Source organism: Pongo pygmaeus, chromosome 2, assembly GCF_028885625.2.
Source record: "Pongo pygmaeus isolate AG05252 chromosome 2, NHGRI_mPonPyg2-v2.0_pri, whole genome shotgun sequence".
Lineage (NCBI taxonomy): Eukaryota > Metazoa > Chordata > Mammalia > Primates > Hominidae > Pongo > Pongo pygmaeus.
In genome coordinates this window covers 183,805,791-183,832,022 of record NC_085930.1, presented here as the reverse complement: position 1 = coordinate 183,832,022, position 26,232 = coordinate 183,805,791, and the positions used below count along the sequence as shown (strand labels likewise).

General features: G+C 35.6%; 1 protein-coding gene across 15 annotated transcripts in view; it reads right to left on the bottom strand.

Moving 5' to 3' along the window:
* The window catches only part of NAALADL2 (N-acetylated alpha-linked acidic dipeptidase like 2), a 1,372,789-nt gene that overhangs the window by 1,148,095 nt on the left and 198,462 nt on the right, over positions 1-26,232 (bottom strand). The window lies entirely within an intron of this gene.

Genomic DNA, 26,232 nt, shown 5'->3' with positions numbered 1-26,232 from the left:
CATAAGATTTCAACACATAATAAATACAGACCCACTAATAACATCATGAAGACTGTGCTCTGCACAATTTCAGGAGGTGCCACTGACTTCCTGGCTTTTATGAATAGCCCAGTTATAGTAGCACAGAGCATACCCAACATAGCCATATGCATTGGCCGTAAATAAGCACCACAGCAAGTAATTCAAGTATAACAAGAATATCATAGCCAAGCTACATTTTCTATGAAAGGAACTTCCGCACACATGATAAAATTAGGAGTCTGTTTTCTTGCAGACCATCTCATCACATTAAAGTTTTTATTTCTCTATTCCTAACTTTTCTTTCAACAAGGATGCTTTTATTAACTCTGATCAAGTTGTCTTGCCTTACTTATCTCCCTGTTGGGGCAAATTTTCCTTTGCATCTCAACAGACTTCAGAACACAAACAAAAAATAGTTGATGCTGTTAATAACCATGAGTCAGCTACGAAAGCTTAAATTATGTTTTTAGTTTTCTGAATAAATAGGAAAGCAAGTTTTTGATTAAGTTGTTCAAAAGTTTCCCCTATGAGTTCTCATATAGGAGAAACTCTAATTTTAATAATATCCTTAATAAATTTCATGTAATGAATATAGAAGCAAATTTCATACTGCTTATACTCTCCATTTCAAGTTGTAATAAGATCAAAGAGTTCAGTAAAAGTACTTCTAAAAGAAAACAGCTTTATCTGAGCTAACGTTTATAACAATATTAGCTATAAAATAATAAGAATTGATAGCATATATTTTACAAGGGCCTGTGCTAGGAGATTTAGATAAATTTTTTTTAATTTTCAAAATAACTTTGTAATGTTGTTTGATTTTTATCCCACAGTAGAGATGAGGAAACTGAAACTGAGGCTGTCTCTGAGGTTGAGCTATATAGCTTATGTCATCCTAATCACTATGTCTTCATTACTTCTCAACTTTGGAAGAAGTGCAAAATACCATCAAGAAAAATCAGAACATGCAGTATTTTGCTTTCTGTTTCTGAAATGTTTCACTTAAGATCATGGCCTCTAGTTCCATCTGTGTTTCTGCAAAAGATATGATTTCACTTTTACAGCTCGTGTGTGTGTGTGCGTGCATGTGTGTGTATACCACATTTTCTATATCCGTGGACACACAGTGTGGAATAGTAGTCACTGGAGACTTCTAAGGCTGGAAGGATGGGAAGGGAGTGAGGGTAAAGAAATTACTTAATGGGTACAATGTTCAATATTTGGGTGATGGTTACACTAAAAGCCCAGACTTCACCACTACACAACATACCCAGGTAACAAAACTACACTTAAATTTACACAAATTACAAAAAAAAAAAAAAAAGGAAGAAAGAAGAAGGGAGAAGGGAGAAGGGAGAAGAAGGAGAAGGAGAAGGAGAAGCAGCAGCAGCAGCATCAGTGTCATTTGCAGGAACTATACATGCACCCAATATTTAGATATGTCTTTTTTAGGTAGTGTTCCTCCTTCTAAGTAACTATAGTCAAAAGCTATTAAAGAATGTTTTATCCCTTGGGTGTATCAGGTAAGAAAAATGATTGAATCAGAACTAAGAGCCTGGAATAATTAACAAATTGCATATTCTTCAAACAATTCTTAGTATTAATTATAAAAACTATTCAAAATACTGGGCAGTTATGAGTTGAGTAATAATAATTTCTAAGAATGGAAGCCAATATTCTATGTTATTGATGAAAAATAACATCAAGTGGATAGACTCTGGGGTTGACATTAAAGACTTTAAGTCAAAACCTATCTGGCCAAGATTTCCTCAGAAATATTACAGGCGTATTCCAATCACAAACAAATGAACAATTTAGTTGCCAAAGACCTTCATGAAGCTGAATCTTTTAATTTAAGCATTTTAATCGAGAGTAAGGCCTCTATATACATAGTGGCTACACTTTTCCCTATTAAATAACCATCAATAATGATGTATCATTTTTTACCTTGTACATAAGTGGTTCAATATGGATTTTTTTGGCGGTTCTCAATAATGCTTTCCTATTAATAACCCTGAAAGAAATAACAGACTCAAACATAATGCATCTTTTAGGACAAACTAATTATATTTATAAAAGGTACTCTGGGTCAATGGCTTTTATTTAACACAAAATATTATTGCCCTTCCTCCAAAAATGAATGTACTTTCACAGCTTTAATAATAAGGCAAAAATTATGTTCTTGTGTTTATTTAAAAAGTACAATGTATTCCTTTTCAAAAAAACTTCCCAGAAGAAAATTACTATTCATTTAAGATAAATTCATTATGATAAAGGCATAAAAAATAAGTCCAATAATTAACTTTCAAAATTGTACACAACATTTTTGATAAATCATTCTTTCATATCCTCAGAGATGCAGCATATTGTTATTATATGAAAACGGGACTCAAGATCTTTCAAAAGTGAGGTTCAAAATCAACCTACAAATTTTTAAGAAATATTATGATTGTGAACAAATCTCTTTATATCTTGGTGATTTAACTTCCTGTATCTAATGAATAACCTGTGCAAATAATAACTTTCCAATGTAAAGATAACCAATCATACGGTATCTGAAAATTCTGTCATGAAAAAACTTAATGAATATTTTAACACTGAATAAGTTAATCTTATTCAGCGAAAATTGCATTTTGTCAGGATAAGGATAGCAAAAATCATCAGCAAAGTTGAGACATCTGACTAGCTTAACTAAATTTGCAAGTGTAATCATTATAATAAATCTTTCTCCTATTAATATTTTTGAATAAAAACATATTTCCTACTATAAACATATATTTATGAATACAAAACTGGAAAATATTCCAGAACAGTAGCTACATATTAAATTTGTCATGGCTTATAATGTACAGCACACATTCTTCTATTGTCTTTTTAAAAATAAAAGTGTTTATTTTATTCTGTATATTCAGATTCTTACACTCATTTCAAAATTTTGCCTCAAGAAGAACTGAATATGAACTGTTTCAAACGGGGTCCCAGAAGTAAACAAAGGACACACTCGAAGAGAGGTGAGGGCAGGGCTAAGGGAATTGATGATGAAGCACCGGGGTCTAACTGCAATGGGAAGCTTCTGGGCCTTAGAGGGTGGCAGGACGGGGCAGGATTACTGTAAGAGCGGGAACTATTAAAAAACGACCACATGACAGGAGACATGACCATGGGTAGATGAGTTTGTTGCCATCTATCAGACATAGCCCCAGGGAAGTAGGGATAAATAACCTGACCTCTCTTCCCTTTCACTCTCCACACTGGCTTATGCCCCCCACTGGCTGAATCCAGGAGAGATTAGAAGACCAGTGAGTTTGGAAGATGCAGTTCATTAAGATTGACCTTACAGGGATTACAGCAGGGCAGAGAGAAGGAGAATGAATCTAAAGAGGAAAAAAGGAAAGAATCAGCACAGTTATCTGTGATAACCATTTAGGTGGACTGGGAAGACAAAAATGAGTCTGCTATTGCCCCTAACCTTTAAGGGTTCAGTCTTGTAAGTTCTTTAGCTATCTATCTTTCAAATACACATAGCAAAGAATATGAACTATATCTCAAATTGAAAATAACATTTAGACATTTCTAATATATTCATACAGAAAAATTCAGAAAACAAGTTATTCTTCTCTTTGCTTCTAAGTTATATTAATAAACATCATATAAACAATAGTAATACAACTAAATGAGGGTACATAGTTTTGATTTCAAGTTTTAATGGCACTAGTTCCAAGAAAAACTTAGTCACCAATAAAGTGTCATATATTTGGATGAAGGAATTGTCCTTATTATTTCCACATCATAACTATTCAGATAATACACCAAACACAGACCAAGTAAGGATATAAACATTAGTATTAATCACTACCCTTAACTCTAATTTTGGAGAAATCTACACAAATAACTGTATACACTGAAGTTAGAAAAAGAAAAAGGAGACCATCAATTATTTCAAGATCAATACAAGAGGAAGGCAAAAAATTGAAATATAGTGTAATGAGAGAGAATAGTGGAGTCTTAGAATGATGTTGACGCTAAGACTGCATTTATACATATTTGTTATTCTTAACAGTATATTTCATCAACTCCAAGATACCATTAGTTGCAGATGCACCATTTCTTTTGTACCAGTAGAAAAATAAGAAATGAATATCAAACCATTATAAAATGCTTTCTTATCACTTAGAATTTTTACTCTATACTTATTGAAAACACTACCATTTAGCATACATTTATAATATATTAATATGGCCAAATATTAAAAGTATAAGCTAAATAAATGTTAAGGTAAAATTTCTCACTTTCAGAAGCCAAATTTGAATTTCTTCCTACTCATAAACATCTCGAATTTTCCACACAGTGTTCTGTACTATCAAAGGTAATGATGATTGCAAAAAGACATGTCTGGAAAAATACTTATACAAAATATACAAAGAATTTTCTAAAAACCCAATAATAAAAATCCCTGATTTAAAAAATAAGCCAAAAACCTTAATAGACACCTCACCAAAGAAGATACACACATGGCCAATAAGCATATGAAGAGATGCTCCACATCATATGTCATCAGGGAAATGCAAATTAAAACAACAAAGATATACTACTATACATCACTAGAATGATGAAAATGCATAACACTGGCATCACCAAATGCTGCTGAAGAAATGGAGCACAAAGAACTCATTCATTGCCAGTGGGAATGCAAAAATGGTACAGCCACTTGGGAAGACAGTTTGGTGGTTTCTTACCAAATTAAACATACTCTTACCATACAATCCAACAATCATACTATTTATCCAAAATAAATGAGAACACATCTACACAAAAAACTGAACATACGTGTTTATAGCAGCTTTATTCATAATTGCCAAAAATTGGAGGCAACCAAGATATCCTTCAGTAGGTGAATGAATAAACTGTAGTATATCAAGAAAGTGGGGTATTATTCATGAATTAGGTGGCATTAAAAGGAAATGAGCTATGAAAATACATGGAGGAAATGTAAATGCATATTATTAAGTGAAGGAAGCCAATCTGAAAAGGCTGCATAGTGTGTGATTCCAACTATATGATGTTCTGAAAAAGGCAAAATAATGAAGCCTGTAAAAAGATGAGTAGTAGCCAATGGTTAAAAGGAAAGGGAAATGAATAGGTAGAACACAGAGGGTTTCTAGGGCAGTGGAAACACTGTTGTATGACAGATACTATAATGTTGGATACATGATATTATAAGTTTGTACAAACCCTTAGAACATACAAAATCAAGAGTGAATCCTCATGTAAATTATGCACTTTGTGTGATAATGATAGGTTGATACAGTTGTCACAAATACGCCACTCTAACTATAATATTGATAGTGGGGGAGGCCGTGCATGTGTGAGGGCACAGGCATATGGGATATCTCTATGCCTTCCTCTCAAGTTTTCTGCGAACCTAAAATTTCTGAAACATGATGTCTTAAAAATTTTTTTGTGGCCAGGCAGGGTGGCTCATGCCTGTAGTCTCAACAATTGGGAAGGCCAAGTCAGGTGGATTGCTTGAGGTCAGGAGTTTGAGACCAGCCTGGCCAACATGGTAAAACCCCGTCTCTACTAAAACTACAAAAATTATCTGGGCATAGTGGCAGCTTCCTCAGGTTCCTGTAATCCCACCTACTCAGGAGGCTGAGGAGCCCAGGAGTTCGAGACCAGCAACATGGCAACATGGCAAAACCCTCCTCTCTACAAAAACAAAAATGTGGCCGGTGGTGGCATGTGCCTGTAAACCCAGATACTAGAGAGGCTGGGGTGGGAGGATTGCTTGAGCACAAGAGGTAGAGGTTATAGTGAGCCAAGATCACACCACTGCACTCCAATCTAGGCAACGGAGCAAAAAAAAAGAAAAAAAAGGAAGAAAAGAAAAAGAGAGAAAGAGAGAAAAGAGAGAGGAAGGAAGAAAGGAAGTAAGGGAGGGAGGGAGGGAAGCCTTTATCTCTTAAGTTATAACTTTATGAACGAAAGCATATGATGTTTGAGATTTATTCTAACTTACTCTTTTGGAGGTGCCGAAAGAAAGTGGGGTGAGGTAGAAAGTTTAGATGAAACAGACCGGCTGTATTTATGTTGATAATTATGGAAGCTACGTGATGTGTACATGGTAGTTCACCATACTACTATTTTTAGTTTGGAAATTTCCATAACAAAGAGTAACAATTTTTAAAGGAGGGGTCAGAAGAGGGAAAATAAAATGGAAACAGCAAGCAGATGCTTTATAATGTCATTGTAAATAATAACTTTAGCAAAGACCATATTGACCTGCTTTTCATGTCCTTGAAATACTAAACAGTTTAATCTGGAACCTTAAACAAAAAAAGTAATGGTGAAAAAACACTTCAGAAAAGAATGCTCCATTTGTCTCCAGAATTTTCTTCTAAGTTGCTAATACCAATTCTGTGAGTTTTGAGGCTGACACTTCTCCATTTGAGAACACTCATATTTTCATTTTTTCTCAATTAAATCATATCTTGCTGGAAATAAGCTTCTTTAAAGTCATTAGGAAGTTTTTTGGAAGAAGTTCAACAACATGCACAATGAATGCAGTCATACTAGAGTGTCTGCTTTGAAATTTATCTATTTTGGGAAATTTGGCAATTTCTCTTTCCTTCAGTTCTGTTTCTCTCTGCATGATGGGGAATTCTTTCGTGGAAATCTTAGTAACAGAATGTAACAGAGCTTCACCTACTTCAGGGTATTCTTTATTGGTCCATGTGAAATATTTGATTGTTTGCTGTGGTTCTTCCTCCAGTAGCGGATATTTGCTTCCTTGATATAAAATGTTTGCTCAGTTACTCTTCTGCCAGGCCCTTCTGTGTATACAATAACTTTTCATTTCAATGCCAAAACATATTATAATATTTTAGAAGACATTTTAAACAAATATTAAACTCAGCATGTGTAAAGTACCATTGATACATATAACTCACTTGAAGTGATACATAAATAGCTCTGATAGTAAGAACAACACCATCACCCCTACCTGAATCCTAAAGATTTTAACACACCCTTGATAGTAGGCAATGTTCTGATTTCAGAGATGTTAAAATGTGTTTTAAAACTTTTGTATGTTAAAACTGATAAAGTAAGGTAATTTAAATTCTCTTTTTTAGTTAATGGTATGTTTAATAGCTAAATATAGACAGTATGTTTTTAATATCAAGAAAGTCACTTTAAATTATCTAAATTATTCCATTTTTCATTTTAAATCCATGTTACATTATAGTTAATTTTTAAATAAAATTATAGAAACTTTAATACTTTAATTTGGTAAAAATATTCAAAGGGATATTAAAACATAACAGCTAACACTCATTATTTGCTATTTATCGAAGTGCTTCATTATTAACTTCTGCCATGTAACATTTACATAATCTTCTTTAGTATCACATGAAAAAAGTTCAAAATCATCTTTGAGAGGACACATATTGAGGTTTAGTTTAAGGTGGTGGCTTAAAGCACATATTCTTTAACAACAACAACAGCAAAATAATTTAAATGACTGTTGTTCATGTTCCAAACATTTATCCAGTATTCTAAGAATTTACCCTTTGTTAGTTACTACTATTTTACAATGTCTTCACAGATAACAATGAATTCCTTTTAATTCATTAATGTAATTAATTTTTAATTCTAAAAAATAAATGTGCATACAGTCACACTGCAGTACAAGGTTTGGTTAAAAATAAAGATAAAATAGGCCAAGTTCGGTGGCTCAAGCCTGTAATCCCAGCACTTTGGGAGGCCGAGGAGGGCAGATCAAGAGGTCAGGAGATCGAGACCATCCTGGCTAACATGGTGAAACCCCGTCTCTACTAAAAATACAAAAAATTAGGCAGGCATGGTGGTGGGCGCCTGTAGTCCCAGCTACTCAGGAGGCTGAGGCAGGAGAATGGCTTGAACCCGGGAGGCAGAGCTTGCAGTGAGTGGAGATGGCGCCACTGCACTCCAGCCTGGGCGACAGAGCAAGACTCCATCTCAAAATAAATAAATAAATAAATAATAAAATAGGTAATTTTATTACAAGGCTCATAAACTGGTTCTGAAATCAGTTCAAAAGTGAAGCACTTCCAAAAACATTTGCGCTAAAGAAAACATGGCAGCAGGTAAAACAGCCTGTGTGCAGGGGAACATGAGAGCAGCTTCTCAATTTGAGCTTTTTGAGCGACAGCTCTTGCTTATACATAAATTTCTGACATGCTTACTAAAATATAAAGATTTTTTTGCCAGATCTCATCTATCTGACAATTATTTTTGTGGGATAATTATAGCACCTGAGAAAAAGAAGACTCCCTACTAATGTCAAGTTAGCCCTTTCTAATTTGCTAACAGACAACAAGATTCTTAATTTAAGAATCATTGATTTCATTATTATGATCTCTAATTAATCTTTATTTTAAAAATTAGGAAATAAGAGACAGCTTTGAAAAGTCAAATGTCATTTAATATTTATTGAGTACCCAAGTACACTTCACTAACTTTAGAGAAACTGTGGCACACACTCAGACCTTAACAAAATTTTATGATTTATCAAAAGCATAGCAGAGTATAATGCAAATAAATGGGTTTGACCACTTTTTCCTTTTCTGTATGCCAAGAGAAATTTAGCCAAGGATATAAATTATGTAAACTACATTTCTAACACACACACACAAAGCCATTTCATTACTAAATATTATGACAAACCAAGAGAGGAAGCCTAAATAAAATAAATCCTGAGATAAGCTGCAGCTGTTTTCCTGAAAATAAGTGAGTAGAAAATATTTGTGTTTTCAATGCATTTCTCAGACTCACAGAAGCTCAGAACTCTAAAGTATCAATGAGATTAGGGAGAAAAACTTGGCAAGAAGAATAACATGACCTTATGCATAGAACTTAAAATTATAAATTAATATTTTCTCTATATTAGTACTTCAATTTACATAAGTTTATGAATTTTTGGCTAATGACATTTTAAGGCCATCCAATATTGTTCACAAATACTTGTCAAGTTTTTTTGTTGAACATTTCCCTAAACTCTAGCTACTCTGCCATTGTCCATATATACGAATCCTATTATTAATTCAAGAATTAGCTCATATCCTACTTCCACTAAAACCTTACCTTGCACTACCACTACAAAAATTACCTCTGTGCTAAAATCATAGAACATGAGTTCCAGCCTCTCAGCTCGTGACACATTATACTTGAAATTAAAGTATTTATTTTACATGTTTTTCTCTCCTACTAAATTGTAAAGTCCCAAAGGACAAAAATCTCTGCATTTATTCCACTCCAGTGCCTGCTTTACTGATTTAAAAGAAAACCAGACAGAAACATGAATATGAAGAAAAAAAGCTCAAAGATAATGAACACACAAAAAAAGAAAGAAGCACTTGTTTACTTTTATTACTTATAGCATTCTATTGTATGAATTACCATTATTCATTTATCCATTCTACTGTGGATGGACATTTGGGTTGATTCCAGTTTGGGGCTACTATATATATGATGCTGCTGTGAACATTATTGTACATGACATTTAGGAAAAATATGTATGTTGGAACTTAAGAGTATGTGTATGTTCATCTATAACAGATACTGCCAGTCTTTCAGAATGGTTTTATTAATTTACATATCCATCAGCATGTATGAGAGTTCTAGTTGGTCCACATGAATGCTGACATGTCAGTCTTTTTTATGTAATCATTATAGTTAGTGTGTAGTGTGGCATTTTAATTTGCTTTTGTTTGCATTCCCTTGATAACTAATGAGAATGAGCAATTTTTCATATGATTACTGGCTCTTTGGATATTCCATAAACCACCTATTAAGTCTTTTGCCTATTTTTCCATTGGGTTTTTTGGATTTGTAGAGATTCTTATATTTGATATCTATGTGCCCTTTGTGAAATCTGTATTATAAATATCTTCTCTCAGTGGTTTTCCTTCTATCTTAATGATGTCTTTTGATTTATAGAAGTTCTTAATTGAATATAATAGGATTTTTTCACTTTATGTGATATGGTTTGGCTGTGTCCCACCCAAATCTCACCGTGCACTATACCTCCCATAATCCCCATGTGTTGTGGGAGGGACCTGTGGGAGGTAACTGAATCATGGGAGTGGGTTTTTCCCATGCTGTTCTCGTGACAGTGAATAAGTCTCACGAGATCCGATGGCTTTATAAAGGGCAGTTCCCCTGCACACAGTCTCTTGCCTGTTGCCATGTAAGACATACCTTTGCTCTTCCTTCACCTTCTGCCATGATTGTGAGGCCTCCCAAGGCATGTGGAACTGTGAATCGATTAAACCCCTTTCTTTTATAAATTACCCAGTCTTGGATATGTCCGTATAGCAGTGTGAGAACAAACTAATACATTATGGTTGGTGTTTTCTGTGTCCCATTTAAGAAACCTTTATGAATAACAAAGTCACGAAGATATCCCTCTATAGCACTGGCATGGCCATGGATTTCTAACTTCACAGAGTATAATTAACTGACAGCTCAGCTGTTGCACTCTAAAATCTATCATTTTATTCAGAGGCCACAATTCCCATTGTGTTCTCCCAGCCATTGACTGAGTGCTGCGAGGATACTAAGGCAGGCCTTGTTCTGGGAGATGTGAGACTCTTTGATGGGTAGGTTTGGCTGCAGGACTCCATCAGCTTTGCTGAACTTTCTTAGAACTAGACTGCAGTCTAATATTTTCCCACCCAATTCTTCCTTCCCTAGGTCTGTTGACTGGGCTGGGTATGGGACAAGCTTCTAGGGTGCTGGTAATGTACTCTCTTTTGATTTGGGTAGTGGATTACATGGTTTTGCTCATTTTGTGAAACTCCACTGAGTTTTAAACATAGGATTTTAATCTTTCCATATATATGTGTTATATTTCAATAAGTAAGTTGAGTTTAAACTTCTATTTAAAAATAAAGAAGGTGGCAGAAGCCAGTAATTCAAACTTTGAGTAGGCAGTTATTAGAAAATAGAATGTGCTCTTTGCCTATGATTTGAAACACATGAAACCTTAACTTTAGAGAAAAGCACAAATGGAAGGTTTAGAAAAAATTTCTCAGTCTGAGCTCTGTTCCTTTATTAACCACATGATATTTGGTAAATCACTCAATATTATCAGTGTCCCAGATTTTTCCTCTCAAACAATTTGATTAATAAAGCCTAAGTTACTGTTTTTATTTAAAAAAAGAAAGCAATTATGTAGCCAGGTTTTAATAAGTGTTGTATAAAGGCAAAGAATTATTAGTAAGAGATGCTCAAAAGCTGCTTTTCAACTTTCTTTCAATGCCTTTTCTTAATATTGCTTGTCCACATGCACAAAACAGACTTTACTACAGGTAGCATGTATCCACTCCAAGTTTTGTTTGGTCCTCAAATACACTACATAATAAACTGAGTTGTCCTCCTCAATTGTTAACTTGCTAAAAGCCAATAGCCTAGATGAGGCTAAAATATGCATTAAGCAGCAATTGTGTTGGTAACCAAGGAACTTAATTACAAGCACTGATAACAATGCAACAGAAAATTTTGGGGTCTATGATAACTTGTGAACATATCATCATATTCCATGAACAATAGTTTTCAAATCATATTCTAAATGATAGCACAATTTTATAATAATGGAAAGCTAAAAATAAAAATAACAGATGTGAGCAGAACTTACATGAGGTGGAAGGGTATCATTTTTTTCCTGAAGGAGACAAAGGAACACCAGAGATATTAAAGAACCTGGAAAGTTGTTCTCCTAGTAAAGATAAACTAAGTGAATAGGGCCAAATGCACAAGGAAAAGATAATTAGGCTAAATGCAATAAATTATTTTCATATAGATTTACTTTCACAAGGCATCATAAATCAATCATGGATAAATCTATAGAGGAAAACCCAACTTCATTGAAGCCTGGCGTGTTAAGGCATTTCTGTTTGTCTCTTCATATTCTACATCCTAATTTGTCTCTTCATATTCTACATCCTAATATGTCTCTTCATATTCTACATCCAAATTTTTCCATTGTTAATTTCCTCTACAAATAACAGAGCTTTCTCTACTCACATTTCCTACAACATAAACTCATTTCTCAGCAACAGTTAACAATTATGACCGTAACTACTGATTTGCTGTTACAGCAACACTTAAAAGGAAAACAAGAATTCTTAAGATGAATTCCATATCTTTAAAACTTGTTTTTAACTAATGTCTTCTGAACACTAGTTGTAAATAGATGTTGACGCAGCTATTAGAGGAAAAGGGGCCAATGGTCAAATAATGCAGGGAAATACTGGGTTAAACTAACTTCAACAGCATCTTGACATACTAGTCGGCATACGGAGAGGCTTTAATATGCTTACATAAGCTGTGGATTTCTAAGAAAAGAAATGGATATATAGTTTTGCCTACTTATTTGATCACCTTTTCCATGGAGCATTTTCATGAATTGTATTTGAGAAACAATATTTTATAGACATTCAATGTCCCTCATAGCAATTTAAATGACAAAGATACACACACAAGTAGGTTCTTATTAGAAGGTACCTTTGGATTAAGGTCAAAATCTACTACCCAATCCCTGAACCACATTTCACCATCATCTGAAGGTAAAGTTTATTGCACATGATGAATAAAAAATAAATTTGTTTAAACAAATGTAAAACATTTGTTATCATAGCTATTGTTATCTTATTATTGATGACTTGCCACTTATATTGAAATAGCTTTATAAAAGTGGATTTATAAATTTTCCTTCATCTATGTGCTTTCTAATACATCTGCTTCTCAAGAGAAGTGCAAGAAATGCTTTGTTGTATATAAGATAGATATGAGCAATGTCTTGCCAGAGAGATATAAACAGATTTTAATACTCAGCCTAAAACAGTGTACTATTTATCTCCAAAAGAGATATAAGAAATAGGAACCCTATGTCTCATCTTCAGCTTCCACATGAATTCATTCTGCCACTTGAGAAAAATTAGGCTAGGTTATATTCCATTCAACTATCTGTGTGTGTGTATGTATAAAGGAATTTGGGGATGGTATATTTCTTTCTGTTATTCTTTCCCTCTAGCCTATTTCCAATATTAGAAACCATGAAAACTTGTTTTAACTCATTGTATTACCCTCTATGACTTGTCAGAGAGTTCAGAGACTAATTTGATACATAGTCTTAGAAATTAGATGAGCATACATGTAGTTTTCAAATATTGGAAATAGGCTAGAGGGAAAGATATGCATGACTTTTCAGAGTATTGAAAATGAAGAGCAAAAATAAAATGAAGAGCAAAGAAATCCTAAATATGTTATGCATAAAGATGTAATGGAAAAGTATATAATATAAAGGTATATATATGTATGTTATATAACCAGAAAATCAGAAAGAAGGACAAGAAAACCACAAGTATGCTAATCTAATTTCTAAGACTATATATGAAATTCATCTGTGAACTCTCTGACAAGCCATAGAGAGTAATACAATGAGTTAAAACAGGTTTTCAGCTGGGCTTGGTGGCTCATGCCTGTAATCCCAGCACTTTGGGAGGCCAAGGCAGGTGGATCTCCTGAGGTCAGGAGTTCAAGACCAGCCTGGCCAACATGGTGAAACCCCATCTCTACTGAAAATACAAAAATTAGCTGGGCCTGGTGGCGGGAGCCTGTAATTCCAGCTACTTGGGAGGCTGAGGCAGGAAAATCATCACTTGAACCTGGGAGGCAGAGGTTGCAGTGAGCCAAAGTAGCACCATTGCCTAGGCGATAAGAGCGAAATTCCAACTCCATCTCAAAACAACAACAACAACAACAACAACAAAACAAAAACAAAAAAAAACAGGTTTTCCTGATTAGATGCAGGGCAACTCATCAAATGATATAAAACCAACCTCTCTCTCTCAACACCTACGTATACATATTGACACATATGTGTTATCTCTACAGATACAGGCATGCAAAAGTTAAATATAAATAATTTCAAGCTTTATTATTCATTTAATATATTCATATTTTCAAAGGGTAAGTACATCTTTCAATAAAAGTAGAGTGTGAAAGCTCTTTGTGGCATCAAGTAATAAAAAATATTAAAATTGTGATTAGAAAATACACAGATTCAGAAAAATCAAGGTTGTGATGAAATATTAAATGTTCAATCTAGTATTATTCTAATTGCCCAAGAATAAGATAGTGCTATACTGGAAACCATAAATAAAGTAACATTTTTCTTTTTAGGGTTGTCTATATAAGGAAGAGTTGTATGGAACCATAAAATATATGCTTAGCATAGATTTTTGTTTACAGTAGCCCCCTCCCATATCTGCAGAGGATATGTTCTAAGAACTGCAGTGGATGTCTGATACTGCCAATAGTATCAAACACTATATCTACTAAGTTTTCTCCTATGCATACATAGCTATGATAAAGGTGTTTTTTTTTTTTTGGTTGTTGTTGTTTTGAGACAGAGTTTCGCTCTTGTTGCCCAGGCTGAAGTGCAATGGCGTGATCTCGGCTCACTGCAACCTCTGCCTCCCGGGTTCAAGCGATTCTCGTCTCAGCCTCCCAAGGAGCTGGGATTGCACAGTAAGAGATTAACAATAATAATAAAATAGAACAATTATAATAATAGTGTAATAAAAGTTATATGAATGTGGTCTCTCCCTCTGAAAATATTTTATTATACTGTACTTCCCCTTTTTCTTTTTGACCATAGGTAACTGAACAGTGGACAGTGGGGACTATTGTATTTACACACCCACATAAGACCCTTTAACCTTTGTGTAACAGGACTATAGTTTGCATAGGAAAATGCATTTTTAAATGCCACCTTCACAGTAAAGTTTTTTTATTTTGCTTCCAACCCTTCCTTTTGTACTGCCTTCTAGAATGTTTTGGAATGAGATTTGTGAGCAAACACTATATGATATTCTTCTTTGCATTACAGTGCCAAGTGCATGGTTGGCATACAGAATATTTGGGTTAAACAGATGAAAGAAGAAACAGTCAATCAAGGGAGTCAAGTGAAAAAGATTTGTCACTGAATACTTCCTTAGGGTCATAGATGCTGGAGATGCATAGCTGCATAGATGCTAGAGAAGAGGATTTAGATCTCTGTCACTGCACAACAGCTCTATGAATAGTCAGGTTCCCCACACACATTGTAAATTGGCAATGGCACTGGCTCTCAGATACGTCTTGCTTAGACCATTTCTTTCAACTTTTTCAATTAGTTGACAACATTAAAAATAAAGGCATATCACATAAAATTTAGAATTTGAGACTGTCTCAAAAAATCAAGTCTGGCCACCCTATGCCCAAAGTAGCTCAAACCAACACCAAGTTGCATCAAAATCCTGTTGCTCCCTACAGACGAGACATGTTTTCCAGTTCACCACTTCACTCCCCAATGACTTGTGCTCAGTCTTCGCTCATATACATTCATTCCGAGGCCACTGCAGGCATCTGATTTTATAACTTCTGTTATTCAAAAACCAGTTCTAACAATGAGACCAAGTCTCAGTTTTGATAATTACTAACAATGCAACCTTGAGCAAGTAATTTACCTTCATGGAGTCTAATTTCACCACCTATAAATCTGTGAAAGTTATCCCCTACTACATTATAGTGTGGCTGTGAGAAGTCAATGAGATTGTATAAAGGTTCTGTTAACTCTAAAATCTATATTTATAAAGTAGCATTATTTTTGTTATTAAAACTACAGTAAGTAAAAAAGTGATCATCTGTAAATTATAATATATTTCTAAACAAAACTGAAAACCCTTAGACTAATTAGTAGGAAAAGAAAACATGAATGTTAACAGTGAGTTAGATGTACCATTAAAAACTGGTGAATATTCAAATGCAAGCAGAGAATATGTCGTCAGACTTGGGAATATTTTTGTCCAATACATTTATGTTAAAATAATTTAATCAAATGTAATGTTATTTAAGAAAAAATAAGGTCATGTTACTTTATTAAAATGAAGAATTCAGGGCAGACAGAATATATAAATATTTTCATTAGTTATTCCCAGCTCATCTATAAAATAAATATTTGCTTTCAGCATAAAAGAGTAATAATCAATTTTAAAGACATTTAATTTTTAAAATGTCATAAAGAAAAGTTACTGTGCTAGAAGTAATTTTATAATACAGAATTATAAAATTAAAATTGAAATATCACTCTGTTATCTAAGTTTATCTTAAAAGAATTCTTAATTTTAAATGAATTTTTGTATTGTTTATTGAGATTGTTTCTGTTTCAGCCAAATTCTCCCTTGGATGGCTAAATTAATGTATGTTAATATGTTCACATATAAAATATGTGCACACACACATGAACACATAGTCATGCCCCAGCTTTTAAAGTATCACTTAGTGTTTTCATGCATTCCTTCAGCCAAACTAGAAAGCAAAATAAAAGGGAAAGCCTCTATTTCTATTTTCTATTGTATATCTATTTTCATTTTATACTACCCCATGACTTAATAAAGCAATGTTTCTCAAACCTGGTTTTATTTTATAAAACAGATTTCAAAGCCATACCAGAACTACAGAATCAGGCTTTTTGAATGGTCCTGCTCAAGAATTTTTTTTTTCAACTGCCCAGTTATTTCAAATTATAAATCTCTTTGGGAATCACTTTAGTGTTTTATTTGATGTGTAGTCTCAGCTGAATGCTGATAAACTGATTTTTTAATTTATCTAACAGAAAGACTATTGAAAGACCACATTATAACTTTCTCATTAAGAAATAAACATATTTAGGAATAGAAAAAGCTTCTAAGATTCCTTTGCACACTGACTAATGTAACATGAAAGCTTGTGTTACCTGTCATCCACTATCTAGACCCTTGTGATTAGCAAAAGGAAATGAGATATTCATTCCATACCTAAGGCCTTTATAAGAACAGCATGACTCCAGAAAATATAATAATCTCCATTTGATCCATAAAATTTCATGGCAATATCATTATGAATCCATCCTAAACTGTAATTGTCTTTAATATATGCATGAATTACACAATCCAGTCACAGTACACATGGTTGAAACATGCTTAGTCAAGTGGATATTGGAAAATACACCTATTTAACTTATGAGAGCCTTGCTAGAAAAATATGTTTAAATCGACCCAAGATCTTCTCATATATATGTGAAAAAAAAACCTTACAGAAAAATAAATTACCTTTGAATGTTGTAGGGCACATTAAAAAATTATCTTTCTATGGGGAAAATATGGCCTTTTTGTAGGGAGAAAATATTACCAGTTACATGGACATAAGCCCTGAAGTTTCTTTGTCCTCCAACTCTATTTTTCACATAGAGTACACTTTAATATACAACTCTGAGCAATTCATTCTTGTAACCAAAACAACAGCATGAACAAAAAATGCCTATTCCTCCAAGCTTTTGTTAAAACAAACCTAAAACTCCTTAGTCTAACATTAAAAGTCAGTAAAATCTGACCTCCAACTACTTTAGGGACTACCGTGGCCACACAGTATTTCAATTGTCTATTACAACAAAGTCAAAATTACAAGACACCAAGAGACTGAGATGTGTTTCACTCTCTATTTATGCTTTCCTCAATGTGGTATACAATAATGCCCAGATTTCCCTGGTACCTTTCCTACCTGCTGCCTGAAGTTGGAGTTCTCCAGCTGCATGAAATTAGCCCTAGACCGGGAGCTGTTTTCTCTGCAATCAGGAAATGGCCAAGGGCTACCCTTGCTTTGGAACCCAGCCTCTGTGAATCTGGCAAAGTAAGAAAGAAGGTGTTCTCATCCTTTCACTACTTTGCCAATGGCAGAGAAAATATTCCCATCACGGCATCTACTCACAACTCTTATCTCAGGTATCGCATCATGCTCTTTCAGAAATAATAATTTTTAAACAGAATTTTTAAAGCAAGTATGATTTTTAAACCAAGAGGTACTTTCAATATGGAATTTACAAATGGTGTTTGTTCTACAGTCTTTTTGTAGGCATGCAATTTATCTTTGAGAAGAGGCGCAAATATCTTGAAAAACCTTGCTTAAAAACAACAGATAATACTCATAGCCTTTTAAATCCCATCTGCAACTCATAAGAAAAAAAAAATCATTACACAGAGGGTCTCAGGCTCCACTTGGGGATTATTCCTGAGGTCTCCATAATATCAGCTAAACTTTCCCAAAGTTTTTAATGCTACAGTTGACCCTTGAACAACCTGGGTTTAAACTGCATGGGTTTAAACTACATGGGTTTAAACTACATGGTTTAAATCTGCATGATTTTCTTCCACCTCTGCCACCCTGGAGACAGCAAGATGTTAACCATTCCTCTTCCTCTTCCTCCTTAGCCTATTCGGCATGAAGACAATCAGTAGGTGATCCACTTCCACTTAATGAAAAGTAAAAGCATTTTCTCTTCCTTATGCTTTTCATAAGAGTATTTTCTATTATTTAGCCAACTTTATTGTAAGAATATGGTATATAATACATGTAACATACAAGTTAGGTATTAATTGACTGTTTATATGATTGTTAAGGCTTCTGATCACAGTAGGCTTGCAGATTGCATACTTCGTCAGATTCTAATCACGCTGAAAGCAGAAATCTTGCATCATTTATCTTTGTCTAACCCATACCAATATCTCATCAATGATTTTTAGTGAATAAATGAATAAATGTTAGACAATGATTCACCTCCTAAAAGGCTAATCTTATTAAACTGATTTTTAACGTGAGTGGATCTCTTTGGTTTAAAATAAAACAAAATTATACAATAAACTACTGTGGTAGTGACCTTAAATTTAACACATTTTCATAAACTGAGTTAAAGAGAAGTCTCCACTATCTGTAACATAATAAAAGAAATACAGGATCTTTTCAACAGCTGCTCCGTCTTCCTTCCATGTATTTTTTATTATGTATTTTTCTTGCTTTGACTGCTGTTAGGTTGAGGGTCTATAATTATTAGGTCTTCTGTGACTTCACTGTTGTATGTAAATAACAATATGATATTGCAACAATTAGATACCAAAAACATGGAGTTAGCTTTTAATTTTGATTCTGCATGCTGAAAATGGTATTTCCAAAAGCAATGTATAAGCAAGGAAATTAAACCACCATATGGAAATTTTTTTGAGAGGGAGTCTAGCTCTACTGCCCAGGCTGGAGTGCAGTGGCATAATCTCGGCTCACTGCAACCTCTGCCTCTCGGGTTTAAGCGACTCTCCTGCCTCAGCCTCCCGAGTAGCTGGGATTACAGGCGCCCACCACCACACCCAGCTAATGTTTTGTACTTTTAGTAGAGACAGGGTTTCACTGTGTTGGCCAAGGCTGGTCTCGAACTCCTGACCTCGTGATCTGCCGGCTTCAGCCTCCCAAAGTGTTGGAATTACACGGGTGAGCCACTGCACCTGGCTAGAAGATTTCTAATATTCCAAAATCAATACACTGTAGTCATTCTCTGTTCTCCCTTCTTCAAACCATGATCTATGATTATCTTATTCACCTATTTGCTTACTTGTTTATTGTCCCTTCACCAATATCCATCCAGCCACCCCATTGCCACTAGAATGTAAGCTCTATGAGGGCAGGGACTACTCTGTGGGCTGAAAATAGTGTCTGGCATTATAAAAGCAAATCAGTAAATCTTGAACAAGTGAATAGTGTCATTAACCAACACTTTTCTTGCTTAAAATTATATTTTTGTGGCCAGATTTGGTGGCTCATGCCTGTTATTCCAACACTTTGGGAGGCCAAGGTAGGAGGACTGCTTGAACCCAGGAGTTCAAGACCAGCCTAGGTAACATAGTGAGACCCTGACTCTACAGAAAATAAAAGATTAGCTTGGTGTCGTAGCATGTGCCTATAGTCCCAGCTACTCAGGAAGCTGAGGTGGGAAGATCATTTGAGCTCATGAGGTTGAGGCTGCAGTGAGTTGTGACTGCACCACAGTACTCAGCCTGGGTGAGAGAGTGAGATCCAGTTTCATGAAAAAAAAAACATATATACATATATATACACATATATACATATATTTTATATATACACATATATTATGTATATATAAACATATATAAACATATATACGTGTATATATGTATATATGTTTTTTTATGACACTGATATTACTTTTAGTCTAAAGTCACACAATATTAATGTTTTTACTTGAAACAAGCAACCAAGACTGCAAGAGGTCTCTGTCAATGGTTCTTATTAGCCCAAGGAAGAGAAAGAGGAAACACAAGGAGCTAGTAGTGTACACTGTGCAGGTAATCCTGATTTAGAGACCCTAGCTTGTGGGATAGATGCCATGTGTGGCAACATGCTTTTTTTTTCCCCCCAGAGACTGAGTCTTGCTCTATCACCCACGCTGGAGTGCAGTGGCTTGATCTCAGCTAACCACAACCTGCGCCTCCCAGGTTCAAGAGATTCTCGTGCCTCAGCCTCGCGAGTAGCTGGGATTACAGGCATGTACCACCATGCCAGGCTAATTTTTGCATTTTTAGTAGAGACGGGGTTTCACCATGTTGGCCAGGCTGGTCTTGAACTCCTGACCTCAAGTGATCCACACACTTCAGCCTCCTAAAGTGCTGGGATTACAGGTGTGAGCCACTGAGCCTGGAAAACAACATGCATTTTTTTTTACAATAATTAATTTTATAGAAAATGAGTTTCCTTCACATAAACAGAATGTAAAACCAGTCTTTAGAAACCATTGTGTGTCTCACTGTCATTCATGTGAATATTAAGGACCATGTCCTGTAAAACAGAAACAAATCCAAGTTGGCCAGGCAGTGGCTCATGCCTGTAATCCCAGCACTTTGGGAGGCCAAGGCAGGAGGATGGCTTCAGCCCAGGAGTTTCAGACCAGCCTGGCCAACATGCTGAAACCTTGTCTCTAAAAAAGAAATTTAAAAGTCAGCTGGGCGTGGTGGCTCATGCTTGTGGTCTCACCTCCTCAGGAGGCTGAGGTGGGAGGATCACTTGAGCCTGAGAGGTTGAGGCTGCAGTGGGCCATGACTGTAACCACTGCAATCCACCCTGGGTGACAGAACAAGATCCTGTCTCTACAAAAAAATTTTTTGGAAAAAGGATTTCTTTGAGAAAGCCACTATTTGGCTTAAACAAGAAGTTGTGCTGGGGGCCTGGCCTCTCATCTTTGATGTCTAGTTGACTCCCAGTACTTTCCATGACAGCAGCTGAAGACTGACTCTTAGGATCTCAAGGAACTTACTTTACCAGGGACAGGTAGATTGATGTGTTGAATTCCCAGCGTCACTCCACCAGTGGTCTTTCTCCTCACAGCCTTGAGGGCATCGTTAACAAGGTGTGCGTCCTTGATTCTGTCAGCTGGTTTCCTTTGGACTTCATGTATTTTCCTCTTGCTAATTCTGCATCGATTTTCACCATAGTAAATCTTAGCCACGGTATGATGACAGGCTAAATCCTGAGTCCTTCTAGTGAAATCACCAAACCTAGGACTTGTCACCATATGGCTTCTGTGTAGCAGGAGTCCAGGAGCCGCTGAAACTCCACTCAGGGCCTCATAGGCTGCGCTCAAGGTGTCAGCCAGGGCTGGGATCTCAACCGAGGCCCGCGGTCCTCCCCCGAGCGCACGTGGTTGTGGGCAGAATCCATTTCTTGCAGCTGTGGAGACCCTGGCCGTTTGCTTCTTTGGCAGCAGGAGGGGGCGGCTCTGCAGCTTCCAGTCTCTTAAAGGGCGCACCTGAGCAAGCCAGGCCCGCCCAGGTCAATCTCCCTTCTGATTAACTCCAAGTCACCTGCTCTGGCCCCACCAGCCCCTGGGTTTGCCTTTAGGGCGCCCATCCTCGCCTGCAGGGGAGGGTGCAGCCTGGGGGACTGAGCGGTCTCTGCTACCACCCTCGGTGCTTCCGGGAAAGAGCACGACACGCATTTTTAATAGTTCCTCCTCAGGTGACTTTTTCGTGGCAGAGTCAGAATTTGAAACCAGAGTCCATGTTCTCAACAATGGAATGCCCTCTCCTATAACTAAATCATCCCAGGCTTTTAGTCTGCCCCTAGCAGCAAGCAATGCCAGCCCCAGCAATTGCCTTTTTTATGCCTCAAGCCCATAGGCAAAATCCAGGTCATGCAGATGCAAAGGCCTGGCCCTGGCATCAGAAAAGCTAAAGGTAAAACGGCCCCGAGGGCCAGACACCCTGGCCAGATTGGCTCTATCCAGGCCCTCCTGAAGGTTCTGGTCCTAAATGGAGCCCTGGGGAAAGTACCTTACCGGCTTGGCCTGGCTTGCTGGCCCACATTGTCAAGGCTAAGAGAGGAGAGGAGGGCAGAAGTCCATCCTATAAGACTTCCCTGGGTGGAGGTGGACTCTCTCCCATTTTCCCCTTCCACACACTGATCAATCTTCTATAAAATTGATCTGGGGAGCTTGCCAGTTTAAAGATATCATAGACAGCTGGAGATTAGCTCTTCAGACACATTTTACCAGGATTCCCTAGGATCACACAGCCTTTAAGGGCTGGAAACCCTTTAAACCTCTCCTTTGAGGCAGAGCTAAAGAGGAACTAATTCCCTGTTTTCTCACTGGCTTCCCTGCAGCAAACATTTATCTACATGAGAAGCAGTTAACGGCAGGAGCTAAGAACATTAGTCTGGGAGCCGAGCTGCAGCTCAGGTGATTCTGATGGGCACCCATGATTGAGAAACGCTGCAGGCACTTTGGCATTTCTAGGCTAAATCATTATATACCAAGCTTCCCTCCCCCAACATGGATTTAAAGCATTACAAATAACAAGCTAACTGTGGGAGGAGGTTACAAGTTACAAAACACAGCCTGAGAGGTAATGGAGGGAAAGTAAGCACAAACACTTCAGAACTTCTAAACACCAGTTGCCTAACATGAGTTCTAGCAGAAAAAAAATGACGCAAATTTTCCAGTTGTTTAAAAAAACTCGATTAAGTATTTAATATAGGTGGTGGTTGGTATCAAATTATTATAATATTTATATCCCACTGGATGCAGTTAATGACAATATTAAGATTTAGCAGAAATTACATTTGCAACAATAAAACATTAATAAAAAGTTTAGCTGTGATTTTTAAAATATGCAAGAAGGCACAGACTTTTTCAAAATTATTTTCGGAGGTACATGAGCAAAAGCAACTGTAGATCACTGGACTGTATGCAATGTTCATTTCTCCCTGCAGGCTGAGCCTAAGAATCAGGGTTTTAAAAAGCCTGCAGAAAGGCAAGCCCAGTGGTGTGTGCTGATAAAGGTTTAACCACCACTTCTGGAGGGGGAAACCAAGGACAGTCAGGAAGCCCTAATTTGTAGCTTTTGCAGTGATGTAATTACTACTGCTAAATCTGATTTGTGATATCACTAAACACAAAGGCACTCTGCACAAAGTTGGGCAAAGACTCACAATGAGGTCTAGCCACCTGGTGCCAAACAGCTCCCATACACCCCTGGGTTTTAGTTTGATTTTTCTTTGACTTTATGATATGGAAAGTTCCATTACATTGAAAGAACTCAATAACAAATAAACATACAGGTGAACAAAGTTTTTGTATAAAGCATTTAAGTTATTTAGAATTAATGTATACCATGATACCACACAACCTTAATTAAGCCAACCAGAAAATAAATAACAGAAATTCTTAACTAGCCAAAGGAATTGTCAAAACTTCAAAAGCTGAGTAAGTCAAAGGTGCTACCTGAAAGAAGAGCTAACTAGAAACAGGTACAGAACTCATTACCCAGAGGGAGACAAGAGATGACAAAAAGAGCAATCACAAGAATTCCAAAAGTCAGAGCAACCCAGGGCCATTAAAAGAAAGGGCAAAGAGTTCTAGCTCTCCCAATTGTCTAGAAAGACATGCTTGTGTTAGAGCAGAGAGCAAAATAGATATTTGATAATTATACCAACCTCAAAAACTCTTAAAGAAGCAAAGCAGTAAAGGGGGAAAAACATGTTCTTTACACAAGGTTTAATGAAGCAGTAAAATAGGGAAAAACATTTTTCTCAAGAATAAATACATTAAAGTGTCTCTCCGTAAGTATTTATTGGAAAATTCACTGATGTGGAAAAATTCCTTCACCAATTTTTCTGAATACTGTTAATATGCAGCATGCAAAAGCATATTTTTATAGTTGCCTTTATTATGTCTCTCATCTGAAAATCTTGGTCTTCTTAATTGATTATATTCATAGTGTTAACATAAGATTATCAAGTTTTTTAAAAAAAACCTGACCCTCCTTCTTCAACATCTCCTATGCCATAGTTATACTTCTAGTTATGCTATTTTCTATGTGCAAAAGGCTGTTTACCTCTACTTCATCCTTGACTGACATTTCCAGCTTCACCTCAGATGCATCAATCTGTTTAGCCTTTCATGACAAAGTCCAGCCAGAGTTAGGGTCCTTTGTCCCACAGCTCCCTATGTGTGCCTCTATTACATTAATAATGAAATACTATATTGTAAAATTGGTCTTCACTAAATTCTGTTTCTTAACAACACAAAAACATTTCTTGTTCTTTTTGTTATCTCCATGGCCTACCAAAAAGCCGATATAACCTAGATACTCCAGAATTACCTACTGAATGAAGGCCATGCAGAAAAGTCTTAAAATCTTGCCATTGTGATTACAATAAGACAATAAGCTCATATTGTGCATTTTAATAAGCAAAAACACAGTAAATATTTTTATTTAAATTATATCTACATGCAATAAAAGGCAGTCGGTTTGAAGGTGTGAAATTCAATCATCAGCCTATTACTATGATATTATTTGAAAATGCTACTATTGGTGCATTTCATTGATACTTATTTCTTTATTTTAAATAAATATGAACACTTTGAATATTTAGAAATGTAAGGATAGATTACCCATTTAGATTATTTCTGACACCCTACTCATAAATCACCAAGTTACTGCAACAAAGCCATATTTTTGTAAACATGACTTGAAAAAAAATAAAGTTTTAGCAGAGGAAATCAAGACTTGGCTTTATGAAATCCCCAAATATGTACATACAGATATACATGTGTATTTTTCTATAAATGAAAATTGGATCAAAATAAATGTACCGTTTTGTATTTTTAACATAGAATTATATTGTGACTATTTCTTCTATCCTAAACTCATGAAATGTCCTGAAAACTTGCATAATGTTCAATATATAGATATGCTTTCCATTATTTAACTGTTCTCTTATATTTGGACAGTCTTCACAAATAAAAATATTCTTCAGTGAACATTATGAATTTTGTACATCATTCTGACGATTTAGGCTAAAAATCCTTCTATTGCTGTTTTATTTTTTTTCTAACCAGTAGGGCAGTTTTTATTTTTAATTTCTTTTGATACATTCATTATATTTGTATATATTTATGGGGTACATGTGAAATATTATTAAATTCATCAAATGCATAAGTACTCATTGAGGATATTTAGGATATTCATCAACCAAGTATTCATCATTTATATGTGATGAGAACATTTAAAGCCCTCTCCTTTAGTTATTTTGAAATAAACAATACATTGTTGTCACCTATAGTTACCTTACTCTGCTATAAAACATTAGAACTTATACCTTCTATCTAACTGTATGCTTGTACCCATAACCAATCTCTTCTTATCACCATCTCCACCTACAATACACCCTTCCCTGTCTGGTATCTATCATTCTACTCTTTATCTCCATGAGATCAACATTTTTCACTCTCATATATGAATGAGAACATGTGATACTTATGTTTCTGTGCCTTGCTTATTTCATTTAACATAATGACTTCCAGTTCCATCCACGTTGCTGCAAATAACATGATTTCTTTCTTTTTAATGGCCAAATAGTATTCCATTGTGTATATATACCACATTTTGTTTATCCATTCATTTATTGCTGGAAACTTATGTTGAGTTCATATCTTTGCTGTTGTGCATCGTGCTGCAATAAACATGGGAATGCAGGTATGTCTTTGACACGCTGATGTATTTTCCTTTGGATAAATACCTAGTAGTAGGAATTCTGGATCACATGACAGTTCTATTTTTAGTTATTTTTTTTTATTTTTTTGACAACTCTCCATATTGTTTGCCATAATGGCTGTACTAATTTATATTTGCTTCAACAGTGTGTGAAAGTTCCCTTTTCTCTGTATCCTTGCCAACATCCGTTATTTTTCTGACTTTTTAATACTAGCCATTCTAACTAGGGTAAGATGGTATCTCATTGTGGTTT